The 17310-nt window shown below is 33.8% G+C and overlaps 1 pseudogene; it reads left to right on the top strand.

Moving 5' to 3' along the window:
- Positions 1-14612: 14612 nt before the first annotated feature.
- On the top strand, positions 14613-15274 carry LOC149559270 (F-box protein GID2-like; annotated as a pseudogene).
- The last annotated feature ends 2036 nt before the right edge of the window (positions 15275-17310 follow it).

The following is a 17310-nucleotide window of genomic DNA, read 5'->3' as shown; positions in this document are numbered from 1 at the left end:
GTCTTTTTGAACCTGTATCTTTTGTATTATCCTACTTAGATCGTTTATGGATATAGATGTAGTTTTATTTCATTCTCCTCATGTTTTTAAGGATATAGTATACAAGCATTTCTTTTAAGGTTTAGGTAAATTTTAGGGAGATAGTTTTTTCTGGCATGATAAGATATGATAAAATTTGAATTCAAATATAAAGCAATGTACTGAAGCAAATTTTGTTCCCTTATGTTTTGGCATTTGTATTATTTGATTTCATTTGTTTGATGAACGAGTTACTCTTATTTTCGAATCTCAATATACATACATGGAAATATTTGGAAATATGACACTCATTGTTATGTTATATAATTGTATATTTTGGAGTGGTGTTTTTGTAACTTTTATCCATTTACCACTGAGCCTGATACATTTTATAATTATATGATTATTTCTAAAGCTAACATACAAGGTTTTTGTTATATACGAGCAAGGAAGTATCTTTCAAATGTTGTTGATTAACCTAAACGAGGGAGCTTGATAACAAATTTTTTGTTTTGACTTTGAAGTATGAGTGATACTTAATTTTAGAAAATTGTTATTGTCATGTTTACTAGCAATTGTGGTTGCTTAACAAATAATTCATGACACTGATTAGTCCCTACCTCTGTGTGTGTGTGTGTGTGTGTGTGTGTGTGTGTGTGTGTGTGTGTGTGTGTGTGTGTGTGTACACACACACACACATATATAGGCAAGGACTAATCAATGTCATGAATTATCTGTTAAGCAACCACATTTGCTAGTGAACATGACAATAACAATTTTCTAAAATTAAGTATCACTCATACTTCAAATTCAAAACTACATACATACATATATACGTATGTATGTATACATACATACATGTGTGTATGTATACATACATACATGTATGTACGTATGTACATATATACATATACATACACATACATACATACATACATGTATATGTATATATGTACATACGTATATACATATACATACATATATGTATGTATGTGTATGTATATGTATATATGTACATGCATACATGTATGTATATGTATATATGTACATACATACATGTATGTATATGTATATGTATAAATGTACACACATACATGTATGTATGTATACATATATATACATATACATACACATACATACATATATGTATGTATGTATATGTATAGATACATACATGTATGTATAGATACATACATGTATGGGTATATATACATATATACATATATATGTATATGTATATATGTATATACACGTGTGTGTGTGTGCAGGAAATTAATGTTTTAATTAGAGCCCCTCCAATTAATTTGTATGACAAACAAATAATTAAAAACTAAGGTTTTGAGAAGATTATTTTTTAAATTTATTTTTCATGCAAATTTCTTAATTCTAATTAGTTAGATCGAATTTTCCTAGGGTTATTTTTCCTTTTTAATATAGAAAATAGCAAAAAAAAAAAATTGGAAAGATAGACATGTATTTATTAGATTGTCAAAATATACGTGGACAATTGGCAATGACATCTGGAAGCGCAGTAGAAAATGGTGAAAGACCAATTTCCTCAGCATAAATTTGTTTTGAATAAAAAATTAATAATAAATTAAAGATGCATTTAATGTTGGTCAGAATCTTTATGAACTATCATGGTATTGAAGAATATTTATGCAGCATATTTGAATGTTCATCGAAATAGCGAAATCCACACAGCAAAGTATCCACCAAGTGGCATTTACTTGCAAGCTACATTCAATCATGAGTAGGAAAGGAAGTGGAAGATAATATGGAAACTCACGCTTTGCCTCTCACCGCAATCACATTCATACGTTTTTACTAGGCACTCCTTGGTTTTACCTCCCTCAACATTACTATTTTGTTTTTGTTTTTTTAACTTAGGCCATAGATATTGGCTAAAGAAAAATAAAACTAGTAAATATTTAACTTTATTCCAATGTTCAAAATACTGGAAGTAAATTGTTTATCGGAATCAAGTTTTCATTAAGGTAATATAATTGTAAATTAGTTTGTCACTAGAACACAATAAATCATATCATATTTCAATAAATAAAAATATAATAAATTTATGTTTCAAATAGTTGCGAATTATAATAAATTAGAGATAATAGAAAGTAGTCAAATAATTAAAATGTCTTATAGTAAAATAATTAGAGTGTCAAAGCATTAATTTTATTACATTGTCATTGATAAAAAAATAATTTTGTTTTGGGATAGTTATGTTGTAATGATAGAGAACTCATTAACATATAATTAATGACATTGGAATTTATTTTTTAAAGTTGATTGTTTCAAAATATTAATTACAACTAAATAATAGAAGTTCACGAGAACCAATCTAATCAACAACAATAAATGGAACATTGTGAACTATGCCTTCTTTACCAAGGTCTCCTATCTCAATAGTGCTCCAACTCAAGCACACTTAATAATAAAATTTCATTCAACATTTAATTAATCATTGTACCACAAAAAAGCTCAAAATTTTGGAGGACACATGAAAGCATAAATAAGTGTACAATTAATTGATGCTTGTTAAATAATATTTTGTAATATTATTTTAGTGGTATAGTGCATATTCCGAAGTGGTATAGTGCATATAATGATTATTTATGTAAATTGTTGTATTATTAGTCCCTGCCTTATCTATAAGACAAGGAACTAATGTTCCCCATGCTCCATGCATTAATTTTAGGTATCTAAATTAAACTCAAGTCCTAAGGTTTGAAATGCAATTATTTAAATATTATTTTTGTAGTCATTTTTTTCCCATTTTCTGATTGGCCAACTCGAATTTTGCTCGGCTTTTTGGTAATTTTAGACGAAAATAAAATCGGTAAAAAATCACGAGGAAGGACAGTTGTATACATTCGTATTGAATGCGACATCGGACAGACAGCTATATACATTTGTATTGAATGCGAGATCGAAACGATAGGGAACAATATAATGTATTTAGCTGGAGAGCACTAAAAAGCAGTGAAGGTTAAATGTAGGTTAGGTGAACATACGAATACAGAGGAGCCATTTACAGTTTTCTTAAGCATAGCACAATCACTGTCTACATATGTGGTACAGATTTTTGTCCTAAAGACCACAAAGATAAGCAGTTGTTGGATATGCAAATTCCCTAAAGACATCTGCTGATGATGGAGGTCTCTAAATTAATGATCTTGAACTTTTCATTTGTTGCTTTCTCTATTGCTTCTTCTACAGTTTACTGCTTTCTCTATTGCTGAAATTGTTGCCTCCAACCATATATTTATTGGTGCATATAAAGTGTTGTTATTTTTATCTCCTATCCATGCACATCCATGGCACTATAAACAATTTTTTGAGATAGTCGAAGGCCTTTCTCTTCCACTGCTGCTATTAAATTTATTTCTATTTATAAATATTGATTTTTCTTTCAATGACAATTACACATCCATGGCATTGTAAACAATTTTTTGAGATAGTGAAAGACCTATCTTCCATTGCTGATGTTAATGTCTATCGATGATGTTGTTAAATTTATCTATGTTTATAAATATTGCTTCTTCTTTCTATTCAAATTGTTGTCTCCAACTATATATTTATCGATGCATATAAATTATTGCTATTTTAGACTTCAATTTATCTCCTATCCATGCACATCCATGGCAGTGTAAACAATTTTTCAAGTGCAAATTTGAACAGGACATCACTATAATTTGCAACTTCAATTAAAAATGTTGTGAACTTGCTCTCCATCTACTTCTTTCATTGTTTTTGGGCTAAAATGCTTTCTCTCTTTCTCAATGTAAAGAGCTCTGATCTTCATCTCTAAGTTCAAAGATATTAGTTTTGAGAATCTATTAAAAAAAAAATTGGTTTCTTGTTAGAATTTGATTATGCTTAGCTTTTTAAGATATCTACACGTTATCCTGATTCACAATTGAATTCATAGGCTGTTATCAAAGTTGTTATTTCCGAATTGAATTGTGTGAGAACTTTGTATCTGTGTAAAAATGCCATCAATTGTAGCCTAAATACACCAGAACTCCTCTGCAAGCAGAGGTCTATTCAAGCATAAATATTTTGAGCTATTTGCATTGTATTGAAGAGACTGGATTTTCTAAGTGTTAGATTTTCCTGGTTCAATTATTATTGCCTAATATCGTGAAAATAATAATTCAAATTTATATGCAAACATAATTATTTTATTTATTTATTTTATACTATAGAAATAACTTACATTTGAATATAATGACATGATTTTGCTAATTCCTTTTGTTTGTCTTTTCAGTGCGTGCTTGTCTAGTCCAATAGTCTTGTCAACCTCACACTTCTTACAAGCGAACACCGTCATAGCTTGATTGAACAGGTGAACAATGCATTTTCATGTCTACAAAATTCAATTTAAGAAAATAGAATTTATGCAAATTGTGTACAGATATTGTCTATGTCCTCTACAATTTCTATTATGACATGTTTACAAATTAGAAATATGTTGACATAATTGATATCAAATGCTTTGAATAAGAGTTAAGTTTTCTTGCTCTCAACTGTAGTAACATCTTTCCTAAACAACAAGAAATTGACAATGGCAAGAGCAAATGACATCAACATGCAACAACTTCATGTAGTTGACCAAACCAGTCACACTGACTCTCAGCTAATTACATTGAAAGAAAATACTCACAACAAACAACATGTGATCATAGGACATGATGAAACAATTGAGGACATAGATATTGTAGAAGCTCAATAGTTGAAACAAGCTCTTCTACCACTACGAACATAAGAAGAAAATGCTCAATGAAAAGATTGAAGGATACAATACGTGATAGGAAAAAGCAAACACTCGAGGACAATGCCATTAGTGAAATAGGAAAACATAGGACACTAGCAACTGAGTTGAATATGCAACAATACCATGCAATTGACACAAATACAGACCCTATGTGTAAGGTAATGGCAGTGAAATTAGGTATTGAAAAGAACACTGAAACAACACCATCCAATTCTACAAATAGGACTCAATGTTCACTACGATGCCTGAAGAAAAGAATACGCAATAGCAAAAAGGAACAAGAACTTAAGAACAAGGCTCTCTTACAGATACAAACACATAGAAAGCAACAATTTTCTAAGAACATAAATCAGACATCGATAAACAGATATTTGAGAACAATAAATGACACCCCAACATACGTATGTACCCTTTATGAAACTTTACATTTCCAAATGAATATACAAAATACAGACAGCACATGTATTGATGCTTTTTCCTTGTTATCTGGTACAAGTATCGAAAAGAAACTACAAGTTGGGCAAATGATTTGCAAACAATGCCTTAAATCCATACTAATAGGCAAAATATCTTGTTTAGTTGTGCCTTGGAACATCGGACGTAACCCACAAATAGAATCAGTACAACTGTTAACATCATTAGAAGAAAGACTTTGCGTAAAGCTTTTGCACAGATCAGACAATTAGGATTTAAAAGATCACAATTTGGCTTAACGGGAACAATCATCAATGTACCTATAGACATTGACAAAGTGCAACATGCATTGCCTAGAGAAATAAACAACAACAAAACTATTGCAGTTAAACTAAAACGCAAATTAGAATATGAAAATGCATATGTACAAGGAAATGTAAGAGCATCTTGCATCATGAAGGCATTGACAAGTTTATTAAGAACTCTATTGTATGAGAGTGAAAGTGTTTCCATAAACAAAGACTGGGAAGCTTTGTTTTAGATTCAAAAACACATGATGCAAAAAAACACTGATACAAATACGAAAACAAACATTGATATATTAGAGATTGATGACGAGCCAATCACTAAATCATTGGTTCATTGGTTTAATGATGCACAATCAATTAGGGATCTTGACTCAAGCATTATCAAAATTGCACCTTCTGAAAGGCATGAAGTCTTTGGGCATTTTCCAGGACAGATATTCAGAAGAAATAAACTTCCAAATGTTATTCTATGGATTTCCACATCCAACTGACATTACAAATACCCTATCATATCAAAAAATTGCAAAATGGGAGCTCATGCATCAGAAAAATGATTTTGCAACTCATATAACCAATATTTTTTTCAAAGCTATTAAGGTCATTATTCAACAAATATCATCACTAGCATGGGTTTGTATAAGAAAAATTGAACTCGGAAGGGAAAAACTATTTGCCAAAGACATTCGTGGGCCTAGAAACTTGGAAAAAATATTAAGATCACCACTAGGATTTAGAACATTAAAAAATATCCGCACATCACCAGACTACTTGGAAAATACTCGCAAGAACATATTTGCAATGATTAGACAACTAGGCCCACCAACTTTCTTTGTAACATTGACTAGTGTTGAACATTTATGGCAGCCATTATGCAAAGCATTAGAAGCTATATCTAAGAAACAAAAACACAAGCAAATTGAAACCATATGGGAAAAATATTTGGACTTCAACATTAGGCAAAATCCATTTCTTTGCAGTCGTTACTTTTGTCATCGAGTAAACGCATTTCGAAAGTTGATGAAAAACAAAGCACTATTTGGAAAAGTAATCGACTACTCCTTTGCCACAGAATTCCAAAATAGAGGAAATGAACATGTGCATTTTCTATTATGGGTACAAAATGCACCAATCTATAGCAGTTGCAATAACGAAGACATTAAAAATTTTGTAGACAATTACATCTCATGTGACTCGGCACTCCTTGACCAAACATTGGCCATGGTACAAAGATATCACCACACAAGAACTTACAAAAAATATAGGACCTCTAACTGTCAATTTGGATTTCAATTGCCCCCGCTTAAAAGAAGTATAATTCTAGAGTCATTGGACAATGAAAATGCAATTATTAAAGAAAAAGCAAAAGCACTCTTTGTAAAACTACAAAATGAACACTATACAAATGACACCGCATTTCTTGATTTCTTGAACAAAATTGACATGAATGAAGAAGATTATGTTGCAATGCTACAATTTACATTAACAAGAAGAACTATATTACTAAAGAGGCATCCAAAATATATTTGGACAAATGCATTCGCAAAGCAAGTGCCAGCTCTATGGTATGCAAACACAAACACACAATTCATTCTAGATGCATATGTTGTAGCATCATACTATTGCTCATATATGACAAAACAAGATAGGACCATGTCTCTGGCATTTTCACAGATATGAAAGAAACCTACACATGCCTATGATGATAAAACACAATACATAAGAAAACTAGGAAATACTTTGCTCCACTACCAACAAATGTCTACTCAATAAGCTATGCACATTGCCTTATCATTGTCACTATGCAAATGTTCAAAAGGAACTATCTTCATCAACACTGCACCTTCAGAGAGTAGAGCCTTCATACTAAAGAGCCCCAAGTTATTGGCAAAAGAACATGACAATTCTAAAAACATCATGTGTGCATTTGCAATAGACAAATACATACAACAAGAAGAAGCATTTGAAAAATTATCATTGGCTGAGTACACTGAATACTACTACAAAGGGCCCAAAAACATACAAAAAAAAATAGAAACCATATATCTTACACTATGTGAAATACAATCCCCATATTGACCATGAAAACTATTGTAGAGAAAAAGTCATGCTTTATGTACCATTCAAGCATAATGAAAATACATTGCTAGTTGGCCACAACTCTTGGCATATGGTATAAAACACATATAAAACACAAATCATGGATATAGAAAGAAAGTTCAATGCTCAAGTTGATGACAAATGGGGTAACATAGATGAAGCTGCAATAGACCAAAACATTGATAAATGCCCAATATTTGAATACGAAGCTGAACACACCACAACAAACATGGAAGAAGAACATTATGACATTCTTGATGATGTCATGCATCTAAGGAAAATGAAACAAATAAACTTTAATACAACTACAGCATTCAAACAAAAAGCTCATCCATTCTTGTTTAAAACCAAAGAATACTATAAACTATGACAACAATTAAACGAAGAACAACAAGCACTTGTGAGTGATGTTCTCATGACAAAGAAACTAGAACCACACAGGTAGAGCCGAAACAGGTAAAATGTTTACAGCAAAGGTCTTGTATGAGGGCATGATCAGATTCTATGACAAGCAACTGGACAGTGACCCATTAAAGCCCAAAGGCATTGTAGTAGCCTCAACTGGAAAATCAGCATTCAATGCAGGTGGTAGAACTACTCACTCCATACTTCACCTACCCTGTAGCTCTTCAAAAATGCTAGCATTAGATTCAGACACACTTGACAATTTGAGCAAACACTTTGATCAACTAAAGCTTATCCTTATTCACGAAACCTCATTAATTGGGTCTAGAATGCTATACAATATTGATAAACTTCAACAAATAAAACATACACCAACAAAACCATTTGGAAACATCGACATCATATTTTGTGGTGATTTCTACCAAGCACAACTAGTTTGCGATCAATGGATATTTGAACAACTCACAATTGACAATGACATAATCCCCCACACATTTTGGAGTGATAATGTTAAACATTTTGAGTTACACACTGTTGTTAGACAAACTGATGAGCAATTCATTTCAACATTGAACCGTACAAGAACATCTGAATAAACTGATGTAGATATCCACTATTTGAATATAAACTACTATAGGGTGCCACCAAACAACCCAAAGCTACCTCATTTGTTTCAACAAAATTCAACTATTAATGACCACAACAACAAAATGCTAGATTACTTACTACGAAAACTATACACACTAGAAGCAATTGACAAAAATGATACATCCATTGACAACAACCACTACCATACTGAGAAAGCATCCCTACCAAGAAAAATCTTAGTAAAACCAAGGATGTTGGTAGTTCTCATAGTAGGTAATCTAGACACACAAGATGGTCTAGTAAATGGTGTTGATGGTACATTCCAACTCTACACAACCCAACAAGAAGACATTGCCTAGATTGAATTCAACAATCCTAGAATTGGCAAATCACGTCGCCAACATTTAGAGAGGTTCTACACAAATTCCATCCCTCTTAACTGGACACCAATAACAAGAATTCTAAAAAAAAAGTTAAAACAATCACAAAAATTGTCACACGGCTACAGTTTCCCATCCACTTGGCTTGTGCAAGAACAATTCATAGAGCACAAGGTTTAACAATGGAAGCACTCACCTTCAATCCTTCTAGGTGTATTAGCATGGACTTGTCTATTCAGCTTTGTCACATGTATGAAATATAAAATCATTGTATCTATTGCATAAACTACAACACCAAAACTTCAAAGTCTCTAAAAAAGTGATTTCTGAAATGCAACAACTACAAACATCAGCACAATAGAAAATTCAATACGCTTTACCTCTTCCAGCATCAAATGATATTACCATATGCTCATTGAACACCCATAGCTTAATATCACATGCCCAAGATATCAATCATCAACATTCCCTAACCACTGTTACCATACTCTACTTGCAAGAAACAAGAATTGAGAACACTAAACACTTACCCCTACTAAATCATAACTTCAATTGCTATAGTACGAGAAGCATTTATGGTATCTTAAATTGTTGTGCAAAAACATGCATACTACAAACCATTCAGACATTTGCAAAAAACCACTTAGAATCAATAACAATAGACCTATGCCATTCCCACATAGCTATACGTATCACAAATTTATATTCAACTCCAACAGCACCAATTCATGACTTGTTAACATTGGTCAAAAATAGCACTGATACACTTCCTATAGATTCAATACTAATACTTGCTGGTGACATCAACATTGACATACTACAGTCAACAAATAAAACAACTTAGCTTCTTGAATATATGCACCATCATGGCCTATATCTTGCTATTAACAAGCCAACAACACATACAGGAAGCATGTTGGACCACTTTTGGATCTCTAACACTCATAATCCCAATATCAAATCCATAGTACTAGATACATACTGGATAGAGCACTTTGCAATAGCAATGCATTTTCACCTTCACAAAACACAGCAACAAAATACGATACCATCTTCCACAACAATGACTTAAACTCACTCCATCATTACTTGCTCTTACACACAAGTTGCAAAAACAAAAGAAATACTACATCATATATACATCAAACAATTTTGCAAAAGACACTTCCAAATAACAATCCAATTTGTAGGTACTACAACTACTCATTTGCACATCTTCCACTCAAAATATCTGCAATATCACATTATTTCTCCCATTAAGGGGCTTTCTAATGAATGGTTCATAAGGCACAACACTTGGTGAAGGTTTTGCAAATGGGGTTGCAAGCTTTGGGTTTAATTGTGGAGGAAACTCTGTAGTTAAGCGCGCTCAGGTTGGAGTAGTACTAGGATGGGTGACCTCCCAGGAAGTCTCGATGCTTCACCCCTGTGAGCATCACCTAGATCCAATGAGTGCTAACTATTCCATTTATTCTTATGAGAGATGGATTCATGTTGAATCACTACTCATGAAACATGGGTCATCGAGTTTGACTCAAAATCACACTGTTAAATCATGATATTCACATCACAATTTGACTAGCTGTGGAAATCATCTCCTACTTATCAATTGATGAGCTTAAGGGGCTTTCTAATGAATGGTTCATAAGGCACAACACTTGGTGAAGGTTTTGAAAATGGGGTTGCAAGCTTTGGGTTTAACTGTGGAGGAAACTCTATAGTTAAGCGCGCTCAGGCTAGAGTAGTACTGGGATGGGTGACCTCCCGGAAAGTCTCGGTGCTTCACCCCTATGAGCATCACCTAGATCCAATGAGTGCTAACTGTTCCATTTATTCTCATGAGAGATGGATTCATGTTGAATCACTACTCATGAAAAATGGGTCATCGAGTTTGACTCAAAATCACACAGTTAAATCCTGATATTCACATCACAATTTGACTAGCTGTGGAAATCATCTCCTACTTATCAATTGATGAGCTTAAGGGGCTTTCTAATGAATGGTTCATAAGGCACAACACTTGGTGAAGGTTTTGCAAATGGGGTTGCAAGCTTTGAGTTTAACTGTGGAGGAAACTCCGTAGTTAAGCGCGCTTAGGCTGGAGTAGTACTGGGATGGGTGACCTCCTGGGAAGTCCCGGTGCTTCACCCCTGTGAGCATCACCTAGATCCAATGAGTGCTAACTGTTCCATTTATTCTCATGAGAGATGGATTCATGTTGAATCACTACTCATGAAAAATGGGTCATCGAGTTTGACTCAAAATCACACAGTTAAATCTTGATATTCACATCACAATTTGACTAGCTGTGGAAATCATCTCCTACTTATCAATTGATGAGCTTAAGGGGCTTTCTAATGAATGGTTCATAAGGCACAACACTTGGTGAAGGTTTTGCAAATGGGGTTGCAAGCTTTGGGTTTAACTATGGAGGAAGCTCCGTAGTTAAGCGCGCTTAGGCTGGAGTAGTACTGGGATGGGTGACCTCCCGGGAAGTCCCAGTGCTTCACCCCTGTGAGCATTACCTAGATCCAATGAGTGCTAACTGTTCCATTTATTCTCATGAGAGATGGATTCATGTTGAATCACTACTCATGAAACATGGGTCATCGAGTTTGACTCAAAATCACATAGTTAAATCTTGATATTCACATCATAATCCTCTTTCATTATGTTCCCTGATGCAGATCATGGCCAACAAAGAGAGAAATGCTGAAGATAGGGTGCCTCCTGAAAACATGCAAGATGCTCAACGCCAAAAGAGGTAAATCCTTACAAAATGATATCAATAAAAAAAAGTAACTACACTAGGCACAGTCGACTATGAATGAATTCACATAGTAAAATAATGTCCACACATGTAGATTGAAATCAGAAACAACCAAGCCATCTAGCATTCTTGATATCTGCGATCGACAATCAACAACAATTTTCAAAGGAGATGTTCACATTACATATGGACCTGCTTGCAAGAATGACTCTACATCTAACCAAAAAATTGCACATGTAAACCTCATTGACAAATATGGATACATGACCATCACAGCCAGCATAACAAACAACTTAATTGATAAACTTCTACCCTCACTGTTCCCAAGTGCAAGCATTCGGATAGAGAACTTCAGAGTAATAAGGAAAACACAATTTGAAAGAGGAGATGTAGAATAATGCTTACAATTAAGCTTAGAGACAAAATTGAAAAAATTGGTAGAGTTTGCAAAGAACAGAAGCTAGCATCAGATACAACAATTTCTCAACTCATTCAATCGCAGTAACAGTATCCAATGGCCAGCCTTGGTGTACTTGTTACATGGCAACAACAACAACCAAAACAGTTCAAGCTCCACATTCGAGACGGTCACCTTCCATCAGACACTGCTACTATAACACAACTTGCCCATGTTCAAAAAAAAAACAATATTTTGCCAACATAATAATGCATTGTACAAACTAATATACATTGTTTTTTTCCTTGTAGTTCATTGTTCCAAAAATACATGCACAACAATTTAATAGCCTGCAAAAAATCTTTGGAGCACACCATCAGTCAGCAGATCAGCTCCTACTCCTTAAGAACGTTGTTTGCAGTGGTGCAAGAGGGTCTACAATCATCAAGACAGCACTATCCAGCTACATTGACATACTCAATGACGAGTACACCGTTAATGCTCTACAAGCATTGGCCTCAGCAAATTCACAAGTAAATAAACCCAACACAATTTATGTCTTGATAATATATACGTAACTAAAACTATTGTTATTACTCAATTTTGTATATTTTAATAAAAGAAATCTACATATTGCTTCTCAATCACAACTTCCAATAGATACTAATTAAAGTACATTTCTTGCTTCTCTCCACCAGGTAACAGGTACACTAAGGGCCAAAAATGTGCACCTAACACCATACCACCCAGTCTGCAGTCTCTGTGAGCAAGCCATATCCTTGACACATGTTCCATCAGACACCACTGCTCATTGCACCAAATGCAGCATCGACACAACATTCACTTATGAGCCCTACCTTCAATGTGTCCTCCAAACTAAGGATCACACAATAGAATGCAATCTCCATGGCATACTCCTCCAGCAATACTTCCCACAACTTGCTAAAATACCATACGAAAAGTACAAGAGCAACCAGTCTACAGTAGTATATATCATGCGAACATTTGAACTACCTGCAACCTTTACATTGGCTATGAACAATTCAATAGTTGTTGTAGCAAATGAGGCCACTACCATAACCTCTGAAAAATCTATGACGGTGGCTTCTAAGGATCAGTGAAAGATACGGGATTCTAGCTACAAAAACATAAATCTTCAGCTAGGCCTATCATACTTGTCTGGAATTTTTTCCTTGCAGAATGTAACTACAAACTAAATTTGAAACTTGTCTACTAACGATCAGCAGAATTTTGAACTTATACACTAAGTATTAGAGAAAGATATAGGATTTCATATTGAATCTTAAAACATGTTAAAATTAACTTCTGAATTATATTCATAATTATAAACTATGTTCTAATCATAAATATGTCAGTTAATTTTATTATTATTATTGTTCTAATTTTGATTGTATTGCTCAAATATAAAATTCAGACCACTGTTCTGATCTTTATTATATGTCAAATGTTCTCATTACTACTCGATTTTATTAGCAATTACTCAAATAGACTTTAGCTTACTACCTGGGCAGCATACTTGCATAGACGACATGTACATTATATGATACAGAATAATTTAATTCTAGTATTATATGGCATGGAATTCTTGATTTAATTTTCATTGTATTACTGTAAAATTGGAGATCAAACAATCTAAATGCTACCTTTTTCTCGTATCGAGTTCTCCTCCTTCCGCCCGAGGACACAGATCTCAAAACCGCATATGACCAAAGAGTCAATCTAACCTCTTCTTGCAACCAGAGCAACTCAATAATCATTCCGTCATATAAAACAATTGACTTCGTTGGGGCATTGTCTTTTCTTTGAGGTTTGTGATTAATAATTATTTTCTTTAAATGGCATCCATTTATGTCATTTAAGCATTTTATGCCTTATTAAAATAGCTACATCTTTTTTTAATGTCTTAAAATTTTGTGGTTTATGATAAGAATTGAAGATAATTTGTAACTCCACAAGGGTCATATTTCTTGCACTTTAGGGACCCATCTTCTTCATCCTTTGCTCCTTTTCTATTAGAAATTTTCCTTCTGGTAGCGCTCTGCACCATTCATAACTTTACCCTTTTCTGAAGCTATGCTCTCTAGTCTCTGTGTTTATCTCTGTGTTTCTGGCTGAATGCAGAGACCTAGATCCCTGTCCAATGCTTATTTATGAAACTATCCAACTTGTTTTTTAAGGTACACAGACTATTTATTTGTAGATACACATTCATTTGTACTCATGGCTCAGCCTTATTGAGAAAAAAGAGCCCTTAAAAAGCCATGCATAAGGGAATTTTCTAGTTTTGTCTCTGATATTTTCTTTGTCCTGTTCTATCTACAAGGGCAATGGGATTGGCAATAAGAAGAACCAGTGAGTGTAAAATCAACTATCATCATCATAGTTATAAGCCCAACGATAATCTCTTTGTCCTATTCTGTCTGGAAGGGCAATGGGATTGGCAATAAGACGACCCAGTGAGTGTAAAATCAACTATCATCATCATAGTTATAAGCCCAATGGAGAGTTGGAGGCATCATTGTTTCACAAAACAACTGAAAAGATGCAATCTCAGGATCAGTGTGAGAACTCGTCGAGGGATCAAATGGAGCAGTTTCTTCTAGATGAGGATTTGTTATCCAAAGTGATGAAGTACATGGATCAAAGAACACTAGCAAGACCCTCATGTGTTAATAGGCTATGGCATAAAGCTGCACAAGATGACAAGCTGTGGGAAAACATATGTCCCAAGCATTGGGCTAACACTGGTTGTGGAAGCCATCAACTGAGATCTATTGTTTTGGCTCTTGTGGATTTCAAAAACTATATTCTCTTTCCCTTTGGCCTATGCTTAATCCATCTACTTCTTCTTCTTCTTCGTCATGTCCATTGCCTTCTCATGCCTTGTCTCCCTTCTTATCAAAGCCTAGTCTAAATAAAAAGCACAGTGCAAAGACTCAATCTTGGGGTAAGGATGAGATTCATCTTTCTCTTTCTCTTGTCTCTATCCATTGCTTTGAGAAAATGAGTAGTCCTCCTATGAAAAACTTGTCCTCTGCCCAATTTCAATCTTCCAAGCATCCCACATTTGAAGATTCAAGCATGCCCAAATAGGGATAAATCCATCTAGCCCCACAATAGATATTGTTGGTATTTCAGTTTTGTGTGTATTAAATTTTCTTGAAAACCAAAGTTTGTATCTTTTCATTCCTAATTTGATCATGCACTTGTAAGTAAGCATCAAAACCAGACAGACCTTATAGTTTTGATGTTAGATATAAATATATAGTTGGATTGATGTCCATACATCTTACACTGCCTAATCAAGAGGAGCGCACGTGTGCTACCTTGAAACCCTTCCAAGTGGCTGAAAAGAAGGTACAATTTATGGATTTTTTTTGTTTAAAGTGTTCCGTAATTGGTCATAGCTATTGATAAACTTCTTAACATGGGTATGACGCTTATGGTGCTCTGTTTCAAGAATGAATCTTGTCATCTGAAGTAATAGATTGTTACCCATCATCATTGTATGTTTTAATACTTTATGTAGATATTTAGAAATCTAAAATTTATATCTTTATATATCATATGCAAGGGAAGTCTGGAAATCTCAATATGACAAGTCGATGGCTGCAAGCTCAACAACAATATTTTCAAGATCAACCTTTTGTATTGATTTTTTAGAATTAATTACTGAAAGCAAATAAATTTCACCAGTTGTGTCGGGCCAACAGACAAGTCAAAACCTTCTTGAGAGAAAATTTAAAAGCCCCAACATTCAGAAACTACCAATTTCAAACTTCGAATATGAACAATCCACTTCATGTATCACTTAGTATTATAATGTTATCACTCAAGCACGAGGCAAGGACTCGTGCTCCTCCAGAGCCCTTGTTTTAGCTATGTTTCTACCCTACCTTTTCTTGTTTAGTCTCTACACTTAAATTATAGAGCAAGTCTACTCTTCCTTTATAACAAAAGGCAGGGACTCTAGCTCTTTCAGAGCTCTAGTTTCTTTAGTGTTGTCAAGATGCACACTTTTTCACCATATTCTACATGCCGATTACACCTGCTACTTAGTTCATATGGTGTGTCTACCATTTTTTGGATGCATGCTATTATACAAATGATAAAAATATTACCAAAGCAGAAATTGAAGCATATTATTTTATCAGAACTCAAATAGACTTTGTTACCTATTCCTGTTTACTTTATTACTTTCTACATAAGCTGATATTCTCTGGCACGAGACTCAATTTGCAGTTAATACATTGATTTCAAAGTGTTTTGCAGTCTACTTCAACTGTAGACATTTAGTCTTTTAGCAAAGATATATTGATCCATCAGTCTTTTTGCTTCTAGTTGAAATTCAATTACCATTAAGAGAATGAGTCTGATTATAATGTATCTGTGATTAGGGTAGTCACATTAGGATAGGCCAATCAGGAAACATATCAAAAATTACAAAATATTAATCATGGAGAATGGTCTTAACTGTACATCAAACAACAGAATTGAAATAGTCTGCTAGCTACAGTCCTTATGAACATTTCTCTGATCTTTATTCACAACATTAGTTTTATTAGCCTTATAGGAATCAACATGGGGAATAGTCACATAAGGGGGAGAAACATTCTCCCCACCACTATTCACAAAGTTCTGACAAGTGATCTCTAAGTCTCTAATAGCATCATCTCTCTCTAGTTCGTACTGGTGGAGTATGCCGTATAATTTTTGGAAGTGACTCTATTCTTTTTGAAATTCATCATCAACCTTTCAAAAGTTATGTGGCCAATAATCGGCTTCTTGCATATCATTTTTGAGTAGTTGTACTGATCCTTCATCCAGAATCTTGATGTATCTATCTACTGGTAACTTCAGTGTCAAGGCCACTTAACAAACAATAGAAACATGAGTCTACAAGTAGACTCAATAAGGCATCCAAAAGTTGCTAGTTTAGATTCTAGTATGGATGCAGGTTGGAAATTCGTCCAATTTTTTTAAAGGTTGGGTTTGGATTCATTTTGGGTTCATCAAGACAAAAATATATGTTTTTTTAAAATATGTATGTGTGTGTACTATTGATGCGAGTTTTGTATCACTTACATAACATGTTAGTAATTGGATATTCGATATGGAGTATCCAACAT

The sequence above is a fragment of the Cupressus sempervirens genome, chromosome 5 (assembly GCF_028749045.1).
Source record: "Cupressus sempervirens isolate cs-2001-9-10 chromosome 5, ASM2874904v1, whole genome shotgun sequence".
In the NCBI taxonomy this organism is placed as follows: domain Eukaryota; kingdom Viridiplantae; phylum Streptophyta; class Pinopsida; order Cupressales; family Cupressaceae; genus Cupressus; species Cupressus sempervirens.
Note: the sequence above shows the minus strand (reverse complement) of the source record. Positions and strands in the feature narration are given on the sequence as shown.